Source organism: Magnolia sinica, chromosome 7 (assembly GCF_029962835.1).
Source record: "Magnolia sinica isolate HGM2019 chromosome 7, MsV1, whole genome shotgun sequence".
Lineage (NCBI taxonomy): Eukaryota > Viridiplantae > Streptophyta > Magnoliopsida > Magnoliales > Magnoliaceae > Magnolia > Magnolia sinica.
The window spans coordinates 44,243,187-44,260,152 of NC_080579.1; positions in this window are offsets into that span (position 1 = coordinate 44,243,187).

Genomic DNA, 16,966 nt, shown 5'->3' on the forward strand with positions numbered 1-16,966 from the left:
GAGACTGATGTCCACTAGTGCTCAGCCTCACCTTGGAGAAGAAATACTGCTAATCGGACTCGCCGCTGGGTCGTACATCCCATCGTATTAATTATCTTCTCCACATTGGAGTGTCATCTCTTAGCTGTTGTTGGGTCTCACTCGCCCTAGAAACGTAGGGGATCGAGCTGTCGAAACTCTCGAAGAAGGGTGGTCGCACGCTCCTACTCTGCTTGGGCTGGCAAAACAATGGGGTGCTTGCCCTGCCCTTAAAGGGCAGCCGTCACAGCCAGCAACAACTGCTGTAACAGGGAGGCATTCACAGGTATGATCAGATCCGCACTGGTCTCAGGTAGAGGAGCTGCATCCTCAAGTTGGGCAGTAGGAATCTCTGGTGGTGGAGTGGGGATCGTAGGTGGTAGGGTAGGAGTCACGGGTGGTGGAGTGGGAGTCTCAGGTGGTGGAGCGAGAGTCGATCAGGTCACTCTCTTGGGCGGCAGGTCCTACAGGAAAGAGCGAAGGCGCCTATCAACTTTGAAAACCCTCAAAGGCACGCATGTTAAGGGTCTGTAACAAAAGATCGCTAAGCTATTTGAAATTCGAACTCGAGACATAATCATTCTAAACTCATAGCAGACATGTAATGTTGTTCTCAGTTATTCCCAAGTTATGATCTGATACCAACTTCTGTCACGCCCCAAACTCAGAAACCGGGCTCACAAAATTCCTGATCGCCGAATCCGGCACCGACAGCCTCCGTAGTACCCCATTCTTAGCTCCTAGCACCCATTCACCAGGTTCTGATCCTGGGACCCTAAAAGGAGGATTTTTAACATCAGTTTGATTCGAAATAAGCATAACAAAAGGCATAACCCACAAACAACAACCAAAAACTCCATCACATTTCCACTATGATAAAAAACTTATAAGTACAGTGCGCATAAAGGGAAATACAATGATGATAGACAAAAGCTCCAAGATGATCTGCTATGCGCTCCTACCTCAGTGCTGATGTGGTCCAATGTCACCAGCATGCAACGGTCAAACATAAGCTTACAGAAAGCTTAGAGGATGGTGAATGTGTGTACGCAATGTAGTAATACAATTCTACAATATCAGAGCAATGTAGAAAATATAAGTGAATTCATGAATACTATCAGCCGTACCGAGGCCATACGATGCGAGATGCAACTCAAGCAAACCAATCCTCATCTAAGTCCACATATTAATATAACTCAACTCCGGAATATCACTGGGGTCTAGTACAGTCCAAACTGGATTGCCGCCCTATCGCGCGCAACAAAGTGAGTGGAAGAGACCTCACTATCCGCTTGTTAATATCAGACTCGGCTCATCGATAGCGGACCCATTCCTGGAGCTAGTCAAACTCAGCCTAGCGTTGCCCCTCCTCTCGGACGGGTAAGGGCACAACCCCTTCCAACCGACCACGACACAGTGAAAATTGCGGCCTTCTGGTATTGGCACTCGGCGCTCATATATCCACTCAATCTAGACATTGGAGCAACCTCCTTGTACCATAAGGGTTTTGAGAATTTCACCCAGCTATATCTATAGCATCCCATGTAGAACAAGATTTTCGGTATCCACTCTTGCTAACCACGATATGCCTATGGAGGCTACGACCCTGATGTCACAAGGGCGTATAGTATACATGTCACATAATGCAAGATGCATAAATCACACAATCTAGTCATACAGCAAACATGCACGTACCGCGTGCTCATGTGGGCAACTCCCCTTACCAGGGAGTCCCATAACAATCTGCTCAATGGCATGTGCTATGATCAATCACTTCTCTCATCACAAGCATGCAGATGATGCGTATGGGCATGTATCATGATGCTATGTTGTCACATACTCATAATCGAAATTGATAATCAACCTCTAAGCAAGGTGGGGTCCATATATGAACAGCCAATCAAACCATAATATAAAGATCGGCCCTTGGCCGTGGTTATATCAAATCCGATAACATGAAACTATCAGTCTATGGCAAATGGGGCCCACTTATTTAGGTTAACCTACGAAGAGAATGGGCCTAAGAAGGCCTAAGGAAAGGTCACAATGAGGACATCTAACCATCATTGCCCATCAATGTGGACATCTAACCAACATTGCTCCCAAGGAGTGGCCTGCATAAGGAATTCATACACAGTGTAATGGCCACACATACATCACATTGGGCCTCACTCATGGGCCTCACATACATCGCATCAGGCTTCATATAAGGGCCTTAACTGTACCACAATGGGCCACGCCCATGGGCCTTAAATACATCACAATGAGCCTCGCCCATGGGCCTCATATATCAAGTGGGCCGCATTATATGGGCCGCACTAATGGGCCCAATACACATCACAAGGGCCGCATGGCATGGGCCTAACCTTCATCAAGTGGGTCACACTATCTACACCATTCATCTATTCTTAGGGATCATTTTAGAGTATGTAAAAAAAATAAATCACATGGACTACACTCCAAATAACAGTGGTGATAATGATTCCCACCATTAGAATTCTTAAGGCCCATCATAACATTTATTTTCCATCCAATCTATTCATAAGGTCACATAGACCTGAATTAAGATGAAAAATAAATTTCAAATTGATACAGAACTGCTATGACCCCAAGAAGGGTTTCAATGGTGGACGTTCACTCAACACTGCTTTCTGCAGTGTGGTCCACTTGATAATAGATCTGTCCTATTTTTAGTCTCAAGCCTAGAGACAAGCTCCCTAAATGGATAGACGGTAGGGATACATCCCAAGCATCATGGTGGGGCCAGTCGCTAAATGGACGGACGGTAGGAATACAGCACATGCATCATGGTGGGTCTCATAGATAGACGGTGTGGATGAAATAGGTGGGACCCATAGAACTTGGTGACATCATTACAGCAGCTAGGAAGCTGTGTTTGATGCAGCAACTGCTGCTTCACATAACATAGGTGGGTCCCACTAGGGCCCACCACAACATATAACTATAATATATATATAATATTATATTATATATAATAACAATGTCCAGGCCTTGTACCGCCTAGACAGGTGTATACATCAAGGTGTGGCCCCACATGTAGGGTGGGTCCCACCATCCAAGGATGGTGGACGATGTGGGAAAAACACATACACTATGGTGGGTCCCCACCTCGTACAACACGTGGAGTCCTCACGTGCGTGGGGCCCACGCTGCTAGGCAACCAGCATAAAACACATATATCACGGTGGGTCCCATGTAGGGTCACCACGATATATATGATAACATAATATATTATAATAATATCGTTATTATTATTATTTATATATTTTATTTTATTTGATAGCTACCAGTACACCACTGACAGTTCACACTTCACTGCTGGCCATGTCTAGCGTCCATGGATGCTGGACGGTGTGAATACAACATAGACATCATGGTGGGTCCCACATGGACGTGGCCCACCTGATTTGGATCAATCTGATATTTGTGTTATACCCATGGTGTGTGTACTACCCATGTAAACAGTGGGGTCCACATCAATGGATGGCATGGATAAGGTCATGCAACGAGGTGGACCACAAACCATCACAAGAAGTGCGAGAGAGAGAGAGAGAGAAGAGATACCGGTGGTGATGGAGGGGCCCCGCCACTATGGCCCCCTCTCAGATACAAGGAATACATCAAGGTGGGTCCCACCCGATGTGGGCCCTTAAATCTCAAAAAAAACATAAATAAACTAATAAAAATAATAAAAATGTAGATCCAAGATCACCCATCATCGATCTCCTCTTCCTTCTTCTGCCAACACTATCTAGAGCTCCAAGGGGTGGATTTTAATGGTTGAGATGGACTTTGGATGGTGGGATTGGGTGGTAGGAAGGTGGGCCACACCTAGCTCTCTTGGAGGTTAGAAAATGCTTGGACGTGGGATTTTTTTGTGCTTTAGGTTACTTGAAAAAGAAGGGAGAAATAAGAGAGAGTGGATGGGATGGAGTGATCGATGGGAGAGAGGGATGGGTTGTGTAAGGGATTGTTGACTTATAGGGTTGCTTGTGTAAGAAGGGTATGGGTTGTATAAGAGTTTGTTGACTTATGGGGTTGCTTGTGTAAGAAGGGTATGGGTTGTGTAAGAGTTTGTTGACTTATGGGGTTGCTTTATAGGGTTGCTTGGGGATGGGGTGTGAGGTGATGTGTACTTGACATGGACTTGACCCTTGATGGGATTGATTGATTGATGCATGTGACATTAGGTAGAGATTCTCATGGGTTTTGCAATGCTCGGCATTTTCCTCGAACTGAATGCGAGCCCAATTCTGCTGGCCTGGGTATCAGACCGGTGCACGAGACGAGGCATCGAAACTGCGGCTACGTCACAGTTGCTTGGGTACAAGTCTCGGGTTGAGATGACTCTGGTTTGTAGGACTCAGCTTAGGATCACGTGCAAACGTTGAATACAGGTCAAGGGTTGCCAAAATTTGATTGGAAGGACTGCGGAAGCCTATGGAACGATACGGTCTAAGATACGAGCCTTACAAGTTAAGAGGCCCCTTGTTCTGAATTCTTCAGGACTCGAGATGAGGCGACATTCGCTGAAACGTAGCTGGAGCATCTCATAAAAACAAGTTGGATATAGGCTGTGGGGATCATAAGATGGGGTGAGGAGATTATGGAATGAATAGCACCAATTTGTTGTCTCAGTTTCGTCGACTACAGAATGCCTTCCAGTAATCTTGGTTCTCTGAACGACCAAGACTCTATATAAGGTAGTCTTTCTCCGTCCAGATGATCACTAGGCTCACAGTTCAAAATGGACCGATGACGATGAAGGCTAACTGGAATTACCATGATGCCTTACTTATAAGGGTTGTCAAATTTTATGACACCCTCAATCGTGTGAACTAACTCCTAAGAGTTATGCAGCTTCTTCCGGTTGTGCTCCTTAACTTTCTCCTAAAATTCTTGAGCCTTGCTCTAGCAAGTCTCTCTCAGTCGAGAAGGGGGTGGAGTGTCTTCCCTGGCGGGAGGTTTCTAGCTGATGGTCTGATAATGCGCTGTTGACTTCTGTCATTGCTCCTAGTCGTATTCAAGACCATGCTTGGCAAGTCTTTTAAGATCGCCCATGGCGATGGCTCTATGGATGGGGGATGGAAGCGTGTTGATGCGTTCGGTGAAGTCGAAAGTAGGAAACACTAGCTCCTTAATGTCGGCAAGGCACTTAGCAGTTGTCTTAAAGCGCTTGTGCGAAGGTTGGACAGGGGATGATGGAGATTCCGTGATTTAAAAAGATGTAGGGTTTGGCAATTCTTGGTGAGAAGGGTGATCAGTAGGAGGATTGACAGGAATGTATGTTCTTTTTGTGCGGGCCATAGTGAAAAAATGCAAGAGTTCAAAAAATTGGTTAAGTATGGGAAAGACGGCCAAGGGTCAATTGCGCGGGTCGCACAACTGATCTCTTGTTGCACAGGCAGCGCAATGCAAATTTCACTTGCACGAATGAAAAGTCATTGCGTGGGTCGCGCAACCGATGTTTGTTGTGCGGGGAGAAAAAAAGTGAGATAGGGCTTCGCTACAGAGAATGGAAGTTAAGAAATGAGTTGGGACCGGATATTTATAGAGAATAGGCCCTAGTACGGAGCTCAGGTGGCAGTTGGGCGGGTTGCGCAACGCGTTCAGGGATCAGAAATTAAATATGATTGATCCTAATTCTTTGATTCTAATTAACAAAGAAAGGATCAAGGGAGCATCTGTTGAAGCATAAAAATACTTTCCAATAAAGATTGAAATGATAAAAGATCAAAAAGGAATTAAAGAAATGAGAAAGAAAGAAGAAATCAAGTACTATGTTCAGTGGTTGCACGGGTCGCGCAACCGATTTCCTCCATTGCGTGAGTTACACAACCAATATTAGAGGTAGATTGTTATGGAGAGTCATATTTGGTACAAGGTGGGTCCCATGGCTCAAAGATCGAGGGATCACACGTGTGAAGGCTTATAAATACCCCACTCCCCTTCTCATTTGAGGAGGAGAAGAATTTCAGAAGAAGAGCGGAGCTCTAGAGGAAGACTGAAGGTGAGAGGGAGAGCAGTGTGGTTGGTTGTGTGGGCCATGCAACCAGATTGTTGTATGGCCATTAATAAAAAGGGGCTTAGGTGTTGACGAAATTGCCAAATTCGATCTTCGTCGCTCCAAGCTCTCCTTTTTGCATAAGGGACAAGCTCGAAAAGGGGAAAGATTGAATGATCAAACCCGCACAACATTCCTCCTAAGGAGATGACTAAAGCACAAGTCAAAATGTTGCCGAATTCAAGATTCAAAATTCAAAATCTGTCAATTTATGTATTTCAAATAATCTATCTTAGAATCAAGGGATATTAAAGGATGTAATTGAACTCAGTATTGTTAATACAATGATTGTTTTGTGTATTCTCTCTTGGTTATGTTCTAATAAGATAATTCCTCAAATCAAATGCTTTTGTTTCTTGTTCGAAACATGAACCACATATGAAGATTTCAAGATTGAAGACTCATCAAGTTGAAGAGGTTCAAGTGCATGTTAAAGGTAAATTAAGTCTCGCATCCCTAACCAAACTCTATCAAGTATTAAACCCTTTAAAAATGGTCCATACTTGCCCAAAACTATCTTGAAAAACCTTTTTGCAAGTTTGGTAAAAGAAAAACTAAGTAGCAATTAGATTTGATAGTTATAATATAACTCTACTACTTTCGATGACATCAAACTTAGGCTCAATAACATCATAAAAGGTCCTCAACAGTCCAGTAACCAAAGTTTGATGGATGACATCGATTAGTGTTTGATGACATCAAACTTGAAAGTTCGATGACATAAAAAATGAGACGATTTGGTCTAGGGAGTTTTGCAAAGAAAATCGTAAAAAGATCTTTGGCATCGGAGTGAGTTTAATGACATCGAAATTCAATTTTTGATGACATCGAACTGGACTTTGATGACATCGAAAGGAGGACCAAATAGTCCAAAGATTTTTTAAAGAAAAATAACTTAATTCTCAATGGCATCGATGGATGTTCGATGACATCATATATGTGCTCAATATGTCGAGCAACGTCAGTGCATTTTTCAAGAAAATCTTGATGGCATCGAGTCATCTTTCGATGACATTAAATGTCACTTTCAATGACATCAAAGGGTGCTCAATGACATTGGACAGAATCTATCCAGCACCTATTTGAAAAACTTGGTGCAAGGATCAATGGCATCAAAGACCCTTTAATGACATCAAACTCGACAGATTTCTACCCATTTTTTACCATTGAGATTTTAGTTTATATAACACTGGGGGTTGTTTCCTTGCTTTTTCAGCAAGCATTAAAGAGAGCTTTGAGAGAGTTATTGCTAGAGTTAATACCATTACTCTCAAGCCCTCTTTCCCATCAGAGTTCATCATTTGAACCATGGCATAAAGGCAATCATTAGAACATTCATTGCCTGGATTGAACTATGAACTCCAGCCTTCATTGATGATCCAACAACACTTTTAACGGTAAATTATTGTGATGGGATCTTTGAATGCTTAACTTTAGGAATCTTCTCTAGCTCTTAAAGATCAATCATTATCTAGATTAGATTTACACAAACCCTAAACCAACAACCTCGGCATCTTTGATTAGAGTGTCTACAACGGCTGCAGTTCAAGGGAGCCAAAGATACTTCATCAATTGAAAGATCTTCATCACATCATCATGTGCTAAATGGGGCTTAGTTAGAGGTAAGTATTTGAGTCCATTTTGTCTGAAAACCCTTCCTTGTGTAGGATTGGGATTTAGAGTTTGGTACCTTTAAACTCACCAAGTCCTTTCATAAGCCTTTGATGGGAGAGTACATGGAGAGTCATTGTGTGGGATCTATTATCTTATGTAAAGATTTTTATTATCCTGGCATAGGATCTATTGTCTTTCATAGACAATTTTGTTAACATTGTGTGAAAGTGCCTTGGTTTGTCAATTAGCGTGAGTGTTAAGTCCGCTAGACAGAAAAGCTCCATAGGAAGATCAATCTATCATTTGCCCCAACCAGATGTGTACCCAAACTTGCCATAAGTAAATCAAAGCCTCACATCCCATATCCCAAAACACCTAGTAAATAAAGCCCTTAAAATCTATTAGAATATCATAGGGTTTTTGGGTTAGAAAATTTTTTTACAAATTCAGAAAATCTCTAAGTTTTCTACCTCTGTCGATTTATCGATATCATGTTCGTTAAAATCGAGTGGTGCTGTCGATGTCATCGATACTCAATTGATACTATCAAAATGAAGACAAAAGATGTCCAGCAACCACATATTCATCTGGACTGAATTATCGATGTATCGATACCCCTATCGATATCGTTGATATTTGAATTCGAGTCTATCGAAGTTGACTCGATAAAATCATTAGCAGAGAGTTTGTGTCCTTTTTTTAAATGAAAATCATGAAGACCTTCGATATATCGATGTACTCCTCAATATCCTCGGAATTCAAAAACCGATGATATCGATCTGGCACATAGTTTTTCGGCAACATTTTTCAGGTTGTTTTTATCTTGGATCAAGGGTCACTCAATAAAATCGATATTCAAATATCTATGATATCGAGGCCAGATCAATTGCATCAAGAAAGGACATAAACTGTCCAGTAAGCTCACTAGTAAAATCTTTAGATTTATCGATGCATCAACACGACTATCGATATCATCGACATTCAAATTCCAATGATATCGAGTGTACCTCGATCATATCCTTGTCTTGAAAAATTTTGAAGGCAATGTCTCTCTCATTTTTAAATGATGAGGAATCAAACCTCGTATCAATTCTATTGGAGTTCGAAATCCGATGATATCGACACCTGTTTCGATCTCCTTGACCAACTGGCAAAAAACTTCAAAAGTGTATGTCATTTGAGTTTGAGTCATCGAGCGGCCAGTTGATGCAATCGAGAGTATACGCTCGATGATATTGACCTTGCTCGATGACACCGAACTCTGTCATAAATGTGAACGTTTTATATCCGCTGGAACTTTTTACCTATATATAAAGAGAGCTTGCCTTTAGTTGCTGGTAGAGAAAGAAGAGAGTACTTTTGAGTGTTTAACCTTAGATCATATACCCAAGGCCCTTTCTCTCATGGAAGTTCATCCTCCAATCCACCCTCATCATTGATATTCAGTAGAGTGGATTGAGGAATGAACTTCCGCATTCAAGGAGCCTCCGGCAACTACCCAAATGGAAAATTATTTAGCTAGGATGACTTGAATGCATAGATGATTGGAATCACTCCATCTCCTCTATAGGAAAATATTTGAGAGTAGGATTCCATCACAACCTTGACCCAACCCATCACTATGCATTGGTACATCTTCTGAGTTGCGGTTCAAGGAAGCAGAAGACTCTTCATCAATAAAGGAGGAGATCTTCGACAATGAGCTAAAAGGGACTCATCTGCTTATCTGTAAGTTATTAGAGTCCAAAGGACCCTTGTGATCATTCCTTTGTAGATTAGGTCTAAGGTGTTTCTCACCCCTTACAGGTCCTCTAGGAGGCCTCCTGCGGGAGTGTACGTGGTGGGTGCATTGTGTTAACCCTTGCTCTGTGGAGAGCATAAACAGTTAGGGTCTTGTAGAAGATCCTTGACCAGTGTGCCTAAAAGTGGGTGCGTTGGGTTGACCCTTGCTCGTGAGAGCATATACAGATAGCCTAGGTGTAGGTTGTAAAGGTTAAAGGTGTACCTGATTTAAAACCATGGGTTTGGGGTGAACCGTGTGAAACCTCCTTAGTGAAATCCGGTACACTCAAGGGTTGAGTGCGATTACCGAGATGGAGTAGACAGGTAGTCGAACCACTATAAAAATGACTATGTTTGAGATTATTATTGTCTTTCATTTGTTTACATGATTTTGTTAAATACTTTCATATCTGATTATCTGAGATCACACCTCACACACACCCACAGTCATATCCATTATAAACTAGTTTGCATATTGTTCATCTCTCAAATAGTTTGTGATTAGATCCTCTACCGGGCTTGGAAGCCAGTAGAGTTAATCTTGAGTAATGCTAATATATGCTTGTTGTTAGGATTAGACTGATAGGATTTTAAATTATTATAAAATCATTAAAAAGTCCTATTCACCCCCATATTGGCATATTCCTACTTCAACTAAAGCGGTCTTTACCGCAATTTCAATTGGTATCAGAGAGGGTCTCTCTTAAAGGGCTTCACCGCCTAGAGAGTGATCTTAACTGAAGTTGGAATCATGATCAAATGTATCTTAGAGGGTGTGATAGATCAGAATAATTACCTTGTAATCCACACTGCTTTGAAAGTTGGCAATAGTTCAAAATGGTACCTTGATAGCGGATGCTCCAGACACATGACTGGTGATCAAACTCACTTTTGTGAGTATTCAGACTTTGATGGAGGATCAGTCATATTTGGAGATGGTAGCTCAGCCAAAATTGTTAGAAAAGGAACAATAGTTGTACCAGGCCTTCCACAAATCAAACATGTTCTTTATGTAGAAGGTCTGAAACATAATCTCCTTAGTATCTCTCAAATCTGTGACAAAGAACATCTGGCCACTTTCTCAAAGGATGTATCTAGGATTTTAGATCATATAGGAAAATCTCTCGTAAAAGGATTACACACTAGTGATAACTGTTATGTTATTGAGAGTACAAATGTGAGTGTGCTATCCAGAAAGTGTAATATGGCTGTAAAGGATGAATCCAAACTATGGCACCAAAGATTGGGACATGTTCACTACCGAAATTTAGCTAAGCTCAGTTTAAGAAATTTGGTTAGAGGACTTCCCAAGATTAGAAAAGAAAAAGTCATTTGTGGAGAATGTCTAAAAGGAAAACAGATAAAAGTCGGTCACAATAAGACAACCACCATAGCAACAACAAAACCTTTGGATCTACTGCATATAGATTTGGTTGGTCCAACCAAAGTGGAAAGCCATGGCAAGAAAAGATACTTCCGAATAGTAGTAGATGACTACACCAGATTCACTTAGGTTGCATTTCTTCGAGAAAAATCGAATGCCTTTGAGGAATTTGTAATCTTGGCAAAGCGACTTCAAAATGAAAAAGGATATTGCATAAATCGCATTAGAAGTGATCATGGTGGGGAATTTGAAAATGAAAGATTTGAAAATTTGTAATGGGAAAGGAATTCGTCATGAATTCTCAGCTCCAAAAACCCCACAGCAAAATGGAGTCGTTGAAAGAAAAAATCGGGTATTACGGGAAATAGGATCAGTTATGTTAAATGGGAAAGATATGGCAAAAAGTTTCTGGGCAAAAGCTGTCAATACCGCTTGTTACATCATAAATAAAGTATCTCTTAGAGCAGGCTTAAACAAAACTCCATACGAATTATGGTATGGGAAACTACCTAGTGTGAAATATTTTTGGGTTTTTGATAGTAAATGCTATATCTTGAGAGACAGAGATCACCTTGGGAAATTTGAATCTAAAAGTGATGAAGGTATTTTTTTGGGGTATGCCATGAATAGTCATGCCTATAGAGTGTACAATCTAAGAACCCTCACTATTCAAGAGTCAGTCAATGTGGTAATCAATGATCAACCTCATTAAGGAGATAACCCTGTGAATGAATTAGAAGATGATGTAAATTCATGCATACTAGATAAATCAGATAACAAATTTCCATCATCCAATGAACCCCAATCATCATCCAAGATACCCATCATTAAGGATCACCCTCGAAAACAAATTATTGGAGATCCTAATGATGGTGTAAGAACTCGACGGCAGATAGAAAATATCTATAGCCATTTTTACTTTACCTCAAAGATTGAACCCAAGAATATTGTAGAAGCTCTTCAAGATGAACACTGGATAAATGCTATGAAAGAAGAACTTCAACAATTTCAGAGAAATGAGGTATGGCAATTGGTTTCCAGACCACTCGATACAAATGTCATTGGAACCAAATGGGTCTTCAAGAATAAATCCGATGAATTAGAAAATGTGATCAGGAACAAAGCAAGGCTTGTAGCTGAAGGGTACTCACAGATAAAAGGCATTGATTTTGATGAGACATTTGCTCCTATAGCTCGCTTGAGTCTATTAGAATTCTTATGTCTATTGCATGTGCATTAAAATTTAAATTATTTCAAATGGACGTAAAAAGTGCTTTCCTTAATGGGGATCTTGTTGAAGAAGTTTATGTAAAACAACCAAAGGGATTTTCAGATCCTAATATCCCCATTATGTGTATCGTCTAAACAAAGCCCTCTATAGTCTCAAACAAGCACCCCATGCTTGGTATGAACAATTGAGAAAATTTCTTTTGGACCATAAATTCTGCAGAGGTAGTGTAGATAAAACATTATTTACTCAAACAATAAAGGACTCACTACTTATTCACAAATTTATGTGGATGATATAGTCTTTAGATCAACATGTGAAGATGCTGCTCTCAAATTTGCCAATCTTATGAAATCAAAATTTAAAATGAGTATGGTGGGAGAATTAAACTTCTTCCTTGGATTACAGGTCAAGCAGCTAAATGATGGAATCTTCATTTGTCAAACCAAGTATGCAAATGATTTGGTAAAAAGGTTTGGTCTTGAATCTGGTCATACTTATCATACTCCTATGAGCACCACACTCAAACTCTACAAAGATGTTAATGGTAAAAGTGTGGATCAACATCTCTACCGAAGTATGATAGGAAGCCTACTATATCTCACAGCTAGTCGTCCTGATATATCTTTTAGTGTGGGAGTATGCGCTCGGTATCAGGCAGACCCTAAGGAATCTCACTTGACATCTGTTAAAAGGATCATTAAATACATAGCTGAAACTACCTCCTTCGGACTGTAGTATCCATTTGAAACATCCACCATTATCGCTGGATACTCTGATGCTGATTGGGCTGGAAACTTAGATGATCAAAAATTAACAAGTGGAGGATGCTTTTATGTTGGAAACTGTCTGGTCTCTTGGCTGAGTAAGAAGCAAAAGTCATATCATTCGTGATGATCCCCTGTGCATTCAAATCGAATTCCTGCATTAATCCAAACTCATCACTCCCATCACTTTGGGTCATCTTCTAAATCTCGAGGTCACTCAAATTCCAGTAATCAATAGAAATCTCAATGGTCTAGGTGTTTGGGGAGAGGTAACTCGTGCACTATGTCAAGGGACCACTGTTCCTCGAAATGATGATAATCCACTTCATATTAATCATCTTGGTCCCACTTTTAAAATCCTCCATAGCATTTTTGGGTCCAATGTATATCCATGTGACGTGAATGGTAATCATCTTCCTCCCTTTGTGTTGAATGTGCTTTACGATGTGTATCAAGAAATTCAGGTGGCACAACAGATATGTCTCACTTCATCTCTTCCCAAAAATAGTGCTCCCATGTAGTCGGCCGCTCAACATGCTCAAGCTTCATGTCCTCCTACTCCTTGGGGATCAAATCGAATGCCACTGTTAAGCCTGGAGTCTATCACGAATCGCCAAGCTCATCACCTCAAACGTCACCTACTGAACAGGATGGCTAGTATGGAGTAGCTCCTTTACAATTGTGAGAGGCAACTTACTGCAATTGAAGAGAAAGTCGATGTTCTCCAACAAACCAGCCAGCAAGTGGTAGACCCGCTCACACACGGTGATCCTTGGGATCGTTAAGAGCTAACTAGGAAAGTTCTATATCACTGCGGTGTTTTTCACAACATTTTGTTTTAGGTGTGCTCATTTTCTTTGGGCTAAGATTAGATGAGGTTCACTACTATACTACTGCCAAACTGGGGCAATATATACATTTTGGATAATTTTGGGATGGCTGATTATAATTCACCCATATTTACTGCCATGTTTTTCATCCCCTGCTCTCTCTGGTGAATGATGCACGTGATATTTTGATTTACATATTGTTAATGCATAAATAGTTGCTGAAATGTGATGTTTACATCTATCTTATATCACTGCTCTATTTGGTTTGCTATGCATACATAGTCTCTAAAAATGATGTCTGATTAATCAACTAATTTGATCATTATACATCCATCTTTTATAAATGTATGTTCTCTGGATGATTGGTTCTCTCAAATACTTCAAACTTCAGTCAATATCAACTGCTATATTTATCTTTGTTAATGACTGACAAAAAGGGGTAGAACAATTTCAAACACCCCGACGGAAAAATTGTGTCTATGAATGGTGATACAGGTGTTAGGGGGAGCACTTGCACCAAGATCGGGGAATGCTGTTAAGGGAAGCAGTTACTGATTATGTGTATGGTTTCATTAGACATTGTAAAATTGTGTAGATTACATGTACACACAATTTAGGATGTATTTGTCTAGATGATGTTCTAGGTTGTTTTGGTATTTTGTCACGTAATTGACAAAGGGGGAGATTGAAAGTGCCGTGGTTTGTCAATTAGCATGAGTGTTGAGTCCGCTAGACAGAAAAGCTCCATAGGAAGATCAATCTATCGTCTGCCTCAACCAGATGTGTGCCCGAACTTACCATAGGTAAATCAAAGCATCACATCCCATGTCCCAAAACACCAGGTAAATAAAACGCTTAAAATATATTGGAATATCATAGGGGTTTTGGGTTAGAAAACTTTTTTACAAATTCAGAAAATCTCTAAGTTTTCTACCTCTGTCGATTTATCGATATCATGTTCGATAAAATTGAGTCATACTGTCGATGTCCTTGATACTCAATCGATATTATCGAAATGAGAACAAAAGATGTCCAACAACCACATATTCATCTGGACTGAATTCTCGATGTATCGATACCCCTATCATTATCGTTGATATTTGAATCTCGAGTCTATCGAAGTTAACTCAATAAAATCATCAGCAGAGAGTTTGTGTCCCTGTTTTTTAAATGAAAATCAGGAAGACCTTCGATATATCGATGTACTCCTCGATATCCTCGGAATTCAACAACCAACGATATCGGAAAGTCATCGATGATATCAGTCTTGGACACAGTTTTCCAGTAACATTTTTCAGGTTATTTTTATCTTGGATTGAGGGTCACTCGATAGAATCAATATTCAAATATCGATGATATCGAGGCCGGATCGATTGCATCGAGAAAGGACATAAACTGTCCAGCAAGCTCACTAGTAAAATGTTTAGATTTATCGATGCATCGACATGACTATCGATATCATTGACATTCAAATTCTGATGATATCGAGTGTACCTCGATCATATCCTTGACCTAAAAAATTTTAAAGGCAATGTCTCTCTCATTTTCAAATGTCGTGGAATCGAACCTCGTATCGATTCAATTGGAGTTCGAAATCCGATGATATCGACACTTGTTTCGATCTCCTTGACCAACTGGCAAAAAGCTTCAAAAGCGTATAACATTTGAGTTTGAGTCATCAAGTGGCTAGTCAATGCAATCGAGAGTATACGCTCGATGATATCGACCCTGCTCGATGATATCGAACTCTATCATAAATGTGAACGTTTTATATCCATTGGAACTTTTTGCCTATATATAGAGAGCTTGGCTTTAGTTGCTAGTAGAGAAAGAAGAGAGTTCTTTTGAGTGTTTAACCTTAGATCATATACCCAAAGCCCTTTCTCTCATTGAAGTTCATCCTCCAATCCACCCTTATCATTGATATTCAATAGAGTGGATTAAGGAATGAACTTCCACATTCAAGGATCCTCCAGCAACTACCCAAATGGAAAATCATTTAGCTGGGATGACTTAAATGGATAGATTATTGGAATCACTCTATCTCCTCTATAGGAAAATATTTGAGTGTAGGATTCCATCACAACCTTGACCCAACCCGTCGCCATGCATTTGTACATCTTCTAAGTTGCGGTTCAAGGAAGTAAAAGACTCTTCATCAACAAAGTAGGAGATCTTCGACAATGAGCTAACACGGACTCATCTGCTTATCTATAAGTTATTAGAGTCCAGAGAACCCTTGTGATCATTCCTTTATAGGATTGGGTCTACGGTGTTGCTCACTCCTTGCAAGTCCTCTAGGAGGCCTCCAGCGGGAGTGTACGTGGTGGGTGCATTGTGTTGACCCTTGCTCTGTGAAGAGCATAAACAGTTAGGGTCTTGTAGAAATCCTTGGCCAGTGTGCCTAAAAGTGGGTGCATTGTGTTGACCCTTCCTCGTCAGAGCATAAACAAGTTAGGGTCTTGTAGAAGATCCTTGGCCAGTGTGCCTAAAAGTGAGTGCGTTGTATGGACCCTTGCTCGTGAGAGCATAAACATTCAGCCTAGGTGTAGGTTGTAAAGGTTAAAGGTGAGCCTGATTTAAAACCTTGGATTTGGGGTGAACCGTGTGAAACCTCCTTAGTGAAATCCGGTACACTCAAGGGTTGAGTGCGGTTACCGGGAGTGGAGTAGACAAGTAGTCGAACCACTATAAAAAGGATTGTGTTTGAGATTGTTATTATCTTTCATTTGTTTATGTGATTTGTTAAATACTTTCATATCAGATTATCTGAGATAACACCTCACACACACGCACAGTCATATTCATTATAAACTAGTTTGCATATTGTTCATCTCTCAAATAGTTTGTGATTGGATCCTCTACTGGGCTTGGAAGCCAGTAGAGTTACTCTTAAGTAATCCCAATATATGCTTGTTGTTAGGATTAAACTAATAGGATTTTAAATTATTATAAAACCATTAAAAAGTCCTATTCACCCCCCTCTAGGACATATTGGCATATTCCTACTTCAACTAAAGAGGCCTTTACCACAATTTCATTATATAGGTTATAAAGGTTCATAGTTAACCTGATTTAAAACCATTGGATAGTGAAATCTGGTACACTCATGGGTTGAGTGGGTCCACCGAGAGTGGAGTAGGCAAGTAGCCAAACCACTATATATCATTATATTTGTGGTGCATGCTTTTATTTGTGTTTATGTTGATTCATGATATGCTTAAATTCTGCACACAACATGTTTGATCAAATGCAGCT